Source organism: Nannospalax galili, unplaced genomic scaffold (assembly GCF_000622305.1).
Source record: "Nannospalax galili isolate Female #2095 unplaced genomic scaffold, S.galili_v1.0 scaffold1022, whole genome shotgun sequence".
Lineage (NCBI taxonomy): Eukaryota > Metazoa > Chordata > Mammalia > Rodentia > Spalacidae > Nannospalax > Nannospalax galili.
Window position 1 is genome coordinate 1090178 of NW_008348201.1, and position 7397 is coordinate 1097574.

At 40.0% G+C, this 7397-nt stretch overlaps 1 long non-coding RNA gene across 1 annotated transcript; it reads right to left on the reverse strand.

Moving 5' to 3' along the window:
* Positions 1–3969: 3969 nt before the first annotated feature.
* On the reverse strand, positions 3970–6065 carry LOC115072344. Its single transcript, XR_003851390.1, has 3 exons — positions 5865–6065; positions 4248–4423; positions 3970–4054 (listed from the first exon to the last, which is right to left on the reverse strand). It is a non-coding gene; the product is annotated as an uncharacterized LOC115072344 (long non-coding RNA).
* Between the last annotated feature and the right edge of the window lie 1332 nt (positions 6066–7397).

Genomic DNA, 7397 nt, shown 5'->3' on the forward strand with positions numbered 1-7397 from the left:
ATGCAAAAAGGTTGAGTTCTTGGTTGAAATATATTGCAGTCTTAGAACCTTGCTAAAATCAATTCCCTTGACGGTTTTTAGAAAAAAAGTTAATGGAAAAATCCATAAATTTTATAATGTCTTCTCATGATTCTCTGTTCAGGTTCTCTGTCTTCACATGCAACTTTGAGAAATCGGGCATATTCTGAGAGGAATTGCTCGATCCAAAGAAATAAAGCTTCTTAAAGGTTATCTGCCTTGAACTGCATCCAAGCTTTCCACGGATGAGCTGTATAAACCCGTGCCATATGTTCTTTGCATATCGGTGCATCTGGGTAGAGCACGAGATTTAGAAAGTGATCAAGGTATATTCGTTGATTGATGAAATCAGTTTTTGGTTATTCAGATAATTCAGTATTGGGCATTACTTCATTTACATACCCAGGTGAACCTATATGGCCTTACATGATTATGTCAGGCTTTAAACTTTTCTTTCTTTTTTTTTGGTGTGGTTAAGGTCTGGGGAGCAGCTGGCCACCAGCTGGAGCCTCATGCTGTTTTATTGAAGGGAAATTGGGACTTTAACAAGCTTAATTATAACAAGGCTTCACCTGCTTCATAGAACTGGTAACACCCCCACCCTCTGCCCCTACCTTTCTCTTGGTCTAACACACCGCTGGTTGTTAGGGGGCCTGTTTTCAATATTTTCATTTTGACCATATATGATCTGAAAGCTTTATAGTCATGCCCTAGATTTAATTACAATGACATAAAAATGTAATTCAGTCCAGTGTCTTTTGTTCAGGTTAGATTGGGAATAGGGCTCAGTGAGCTTGGAGAGAGCATTGGAGTGATGAATCTGCCTAGAGCTTTCATTTCAGTTAATTAATTGATAAGGGATTCACTGTTCATATCTTTACTCCCGAGGGATTACCTTTTCCTTTTTTTACATATTTTATTATTTTTATTTTATGTGTATGAGTGTACTGCCTGCATGTATGTAAGTGCACCGAACATTTTCTTTTAGCATGAACTGTTAAACACTGATTAACTATAGCTGTCTCGGTGGTGCGTTTTTGGTACATGAATAAATGTTGTCTTTTTAAGATGATGGTGGGTTGGGAGTAGCTAGAGAGAAGTTTTATATTATCTTTTTAACAGGAAGAGAAAAAAGTGATGAGAATCTTTGGCTGGTGGCAATAGTAATAAACAATGTGAAAACTTCGGTTGTTGCCTTTTGTGTTAAAAGATTTCTAGATCCTGAGCAGCTTGGAGAGGCACAAGGTTAGATGAATAAATTAGATGTTAGCATGAGGTCAGCAGCTTGACCCTTAGGCTCATGTTTACAACTTTCTTCTCCTGGAAGTCTGTTTTCCACTATGACTGCTGTAAGAACGGAAGCTTATGCATGCTGTTTGGTGAGAGACAGGAAACTGTTACAGTGTTTTGGACAGTCTCATGTGGAGCTAGAACAGAAGAAATGTTTCCTACAAATATGTACATTGTATCACTTTGAGTCTGTTTTTCAAATATCCTAATGATTAAATTCAATATTTCTCAAGCTCTTCGATTTAACCTCAAACTCCAATCTACTTTGAAGCTTCCTTTGACTTTCCCTCCTGCCCACCGCACACCCCACATCAGCAGGATTACTCCTGCCTTCAACCCTGCTGGTATCTCTGCGAATGAATGAAAGGTGCATTCCTCTACCTTAGGCTCTTCTCAAATGGCATTGTAATTATTAGTTTACGTGTCTGTCTCCCTCACCAGACTGTGAGCTCTTTAAGGACTAAGACAGCATTCCATTTAATCCACTTGGTAGACCCACACCCTGATGGTGTCTGGCACATGATAGGCACACAGCAAATGTGTGGGGGGGTGTTAATGAATGAGTGTAATTATTGTCATCTCTGATTTATTTGGCAGTTGGATCATAGTGAGCAAGAAAGAAACTCCAGGCTTATTGTTGCTTCAGTGTTGTGTAGTCTTTTCTGGAAAACTCCTCAGTGCTTAGCTGTCTTCTTAACTCATTGCATAATTTTCTAACAGCAGTAACTGCACTGCGATTAAAGCAGGAACAGTATCAAATCATTTTAAATCACTGCTGCAGTGGAATCTACAGGTGTGGTTTTATGTTTCAGCTGTAATTCAGCCATTTTTAAAAAGAGATGTCTGGATGGGTGTATAAAACTTGGTAACTAATGGTTAGGATTTTCTAATTTGGTTGTATTTACAATTTATAAATACATTAAACTAGAATTTGCTTTTAGAGAAAGAAATGGAGTGTTAGGTAGAGGCACTAAGGTGGTCAGGTAAACAAACTTGTTGCTAAATGACGCTTGTCTTCAAAGACCAAAATTGTCATTCAGTGTTGAGGAACAGGAAGGGTACTAGCTGAAAAGCTTGCTGGGGATTAAGTTCATCTTCTGAACAAATGTTTTTGTTTCATTAAAAATGAAAATGCATTTTTACCTAGGTGTTTCTGTTATTATGTAAATTTGTGTGTATTTAAGAAAAATTGAGTTCTATTTCATTTATTTACACCTGAGTCATTAAAGGTATTTGGTAACAGATGAGAAAGGTCTTTTTGTTGGCTTTACCATTTATCATCACAACCCTAAGGACTATTTTTTTGTTCTGACATTCGATAAACTTAACCAATTTGATGAACAATTGCAGAAAGAGGAAAGAAAATTCATTCACTATCCTCAGAAAATGATTTCTGATAGGCTAAATAGTTGTTTTATAAAGAAGCTTATGTAAAATTACGCAACACATAAAACTGCAACAACAGACAGAATTCAGGAATAAGGGCTATATTTATATTTTTAACTCATGATTGTTGTACCTCATGCATAGGACCCCAAGAAGACCACCGAGGACCCAACACACCAAAATGCAAAAGCAAGGTTTATGGTTTATTCGGGCTTAAGCTTGGGCTCTCAGACCTCACCAACGCAACGGATCCGTGCTGAGAGCCCGGAGTAAGGGAGGGTGGAGAATTTTATAGGTTTTAGATAAAGAGAGGAGGGGGATACCAAAGTTACATTTTGGTTGGTTCAAGGAGCCCGCGTGCGCCAACATAATTTTAAAACTGATTGGATGTATAGGATGCAGCCCTGGAGGTTCCTTATTGGTGGGTGCTATTCTCAGGGCTGTGGAATGTGCTGACTGTTATCTGTGGGGCCAGGAGTCTCCGTTTTTACCTTATAGGGCAGTTTTCATGCCTGGGCTTGCTTAATCTATAGTTTCCTGGAGTGGGGGGTAGTAGGTGGGGGTCAGGGCATGCCAGGGCATGTCTAGGCATGCCTAAAGCAGCAACCAAGCATTTTACGGAAGCTAAAAGAGCAATTAGTGGGGGTCTGGAGGGATTGGGGGGTAGCAGGTGAATGAAGAGGGTCTCAGGGTCCCACAATGATTATATTATCAAGGGCTGGCAGAATGCCTGGGACAAAACAAAAACTCAATAAATATTAATATAGATTCACTAATGACAGTATCAACAAGGGTCAGAGAGTAATACAAAATTTTTGCTTAGTGATTAAAAGAGCAGAAAGGAATGGGAAGGTCTTTTTTTTTCTTTCTTTTTGAGGCATTTAAAGAATTTCAGTTATTACAGGAGGTCTGCCAAGAAGGAAGCAGTGGTTTATATGCAATGCAATGCTTATTTTGTGCCCACTGAGAAAAACTGTGTGGTTGGTTGGTCTTAGTTGGATAAAAACAATATTTAATTAAGATGTCAGTACTTCTGATCACATAGTTCTGACACTGGAGAAAGGTCAGGCTGAGAGGACAGACATGTCTTTTCTTTCCCTTTAGCCAGTTCCTAAGGTGACCAGTGCGGTCTTGACTGCATTCTCTGAGAAGCAGCAACAGCTGAGCTGTATGAGAATATGGTCTTATGTTCCCTGGAGCTGCATTTATTTGCCTCTAGACTAGAATTTTTACACTCTCTGGAACTGCTGGCGGAAGGAAGTCTGTTCCACTCACCATTTTATCACCTGGGACGAGTGGTGTCTCATCGCCAATTCATCCAGCAGGTATGAAAAGAAGAAATTTAAACTTTCCTTATTACCTAAAAAATTAAGAACGTGAGTTAAACTTCATTTTGATTTGTGATATATGTGACGTATATTCTGAAAAGTGTACAAATGACAGGTTCTCAGATTGATTTCCACAAAGGCAATACACCTACAAAATTAACAAATCAAGAACATATCTCTGCTCCCAGAGATCCCACACACCTACAACTCAGTAGAGATCATTACCTTAGTTGCCGTTTACTAGTGTTGCCTTCTTAAAAAATTTGATGCATGTACTTTGAATCTCTTATGTATATTTTCTTGCATCTGGCAGTTGTCAACTCATTGGCATGGTTATAAGATGATCTCCGTCATTGCATGTAGTGGAAGTTCATTCATTTTCCACATTGTCTATTGCTCTGCTGTATGAATAAACAGAATTAGCCCAATCAATTATTGTCATGTTTAGATTATTTTGTTGTTGCCAAATTTTGGCTCTCATAAACAACGCTTCTATCAAAAGTCTTACCTACCAGCATTTCCTTTGGATGAATACCTAAGAGGGGAATTCTTAAGCTGTAGGAGGTGTGTGTGTGTGTGTGTGTGTGTGTGTGTGTGTGTGTGTACTTGAGTGCGGGTGCCCATGGAGGCCAGAAGGGGCCCTAACTCTGAAAGCATAGTATGTGCTTAACCACTGAGCCATCTCTCCAGTTCTAATGAGGATACTTCACATCCTCACTGACACACGATATAGTCAATTTTTAATAAGTTCTATTTTATGTATACTAAAACCATGTTGTGCTTTTAATTTCTACTTCCCTCATAACTAATGACTTCTAGCATTTTTCAAATGTTTAACAACTTTTTCTTGTTCCTGTATTTTGACTGTTGTTTTTGTTGGGTTCTTTTTCTTTCCTTGTTGATTTGTAAGAATTCTTTTTTCCTTTTCTTTCCCTCACTAATAAATGCTGAACTTTTTGCATATTGGCAAGGGCCCTACCCCTGAGTTATCTTCCCTGCCCGGATATGTATGAATTCCTTATACCAGTCTTGCTGATGTGTCTGTGGCAGACATTTTCTCCCTCTCTACGGCTGGACAATATTCTGTCAGTGTTGAAGCACTCCTAATTTATGGTATGGAATGAGACTGGCTCCCTCATGACTCACCCATGTCAGATGGCTACTTACTACATCCATATGGTGCATGGCAGAGTGCCCAGGGATTGGGGGAGCTGGAAAGTATCCCTAATTGTGGTGAATTCACTTGAACCTTTACTTTAGGATGTTGCTATGTGCTGAGGGTATGGCTCTTCGGTAGAACACTTGCCTCACAAGTCTGTGGTCTAAGTTTGATTCCTAGCACTCCCCGAACGAATTTGAAAACAAATGAAAAGCCCTTTTTAAAAAGACCCCACTTTGTATTTATTGTAATATATTCATGACTAAGCAAGCTGAATGCTTGATCATACATCTTTTACTAAACTCCACTTAAAGCAGTCTTCCAAAGCAAACTTAAATTGAAGATAATATGAACTGGGCAGACATTTGGGAACTATAGGAACGTGGTTGGCCTGAAAACACATTTCCAAGTTAGGGTAGTTCTTAGACCAGATAAAGAAAATGCTAGCTCAGTAATAATCCGCAAAATTACTAAAAATCACTGTCATGAAAGCCATTTAAAATTTATCCGTACTTTAGTTGACACTGATCCTTGTCCTAACATATTTTCCTTGAAATATTATTCAATGTACAAAGCCACCATGATTAGTAAAACTTTAAATAGACTTAGTTCATCATTATTCCATTGTTTTAAATGTTCTGGGCTTTGTTTATCATATATAATTTACAAATAAATTAATGTACCTCTATTGGGACCACAAATGAAAGTGTGATGCAGGCAACAGCTACTGCTGAGTACAGGCGTGACTGCAAACCTCTTCGCAGCTTTTGAAGTGGAAATTTACAAGGCACCTTTGCTTCTTGGTTTAGGCTTGGCTGTTAAAAAGCCTGGCAGAGTTTCATGGCGCATGTGGTGCACATGGGGCTGTGGGTCCTGGCAGCAGAATTCTGGTAGGTCTGTAAGCAGAGAAACCACTGCTCTGAGCTGCCTTTGCTCAAGGAAAACTGTCTCCTGGTGCTCCTGGGAAAAGCTGACCTCTGAGAACAGAATATGCTTGTCCAGATGGGTGTGTTTCACTTTGAAATGTGGGATCCTGGCCTAGAGTTAGATGTGGGGAATGTTCACTCATGGCTTAGCTATGGAGCTAATCTAGAATCGGGGAATTGTGGGGGAGAATTCAGCTTCTGTGAAAACACCCTAAAGTGTCCAACTAAGCTGAGGTATTCAGAAGTGTGTTGACTACTGGATGGGCTTAGTTTTAAATAGACAAAATGATAGCACACAAGTTTCTATTTGTTTCTATTCTTGAGAGTCTGTGAATGGGGTAGAACCTCATGGGCAAATTTTGTGTGGGGCATTTGTTACACTGTCTTCATTCATCTGATGACAGAAAGTGGTCTTACGAATCACCTGATACATCTTGCCAACTTGGAAGCCTGGAGAGAAGTCCTGGGTACACATGTCTTTGGTGCCACAGAGAGAAGCTGCCAGCTTCAGGCACAGCCCATGGAAGTTGTTTCTGGTCATATGCTTGGTGGACACTTCTGACTGAGCCTCATATCATTTAGGGGGAATGATATTGCCACCCCCATACCAAATACCAAGCACTCTGGAAATGTTAAACATTATTTTAGGAAGCTTAAATATCTCTGCTGTTCTGAAGCTTTCTCAAAGCACCGTCTATAGGCGACATGCCTGCCACATCTGTTTCTGTGTGTGGGAGACACACTATATTTATCACTCGGGATGAGTCACCTCGTAAAGGAGCATAATCTACTTCAGCTTTTGTGTTTAAACTGCTCTTGGGTAGAGTGAGCTGTAGTATTTAAGCTTAAGTAGCACATAGCTAGCTTCCTGGTGGTCCCCTGCCAAGAGCAACAATAGCTATGGAGGAACAGCATAGTCCTGCTCTCTCTCCTCAGTCTGACTTTAAAGATATAGATGGAGATGAGACGCAGGGAAGATCTGCAAGGCTTGCTGGGAAATAAGAGGCCATCCATACCTGCTCTGGAGTCAGAACAGCTAAATGTGTCACTGCAAGAGGGAAAACACGAAGGCCAAGAAAGAGCAAGGTTATGAAACCCCAGCAGGGCTGCCTGGCCAGTCACCAGGGGGCCAGTGCAGCTGATACCAGGGATTCTGAAGAATGGCTCCCACACAAAGTCCCTAGGATGCTGCCTGTGCTGTGAAGTTTTTAAGTTTACCAGAATTTGAACAGAACAGTGACTTTAACTATTTTTTTAAGTCTTATCTTGGGGGCTCTCAAGAATTATTTT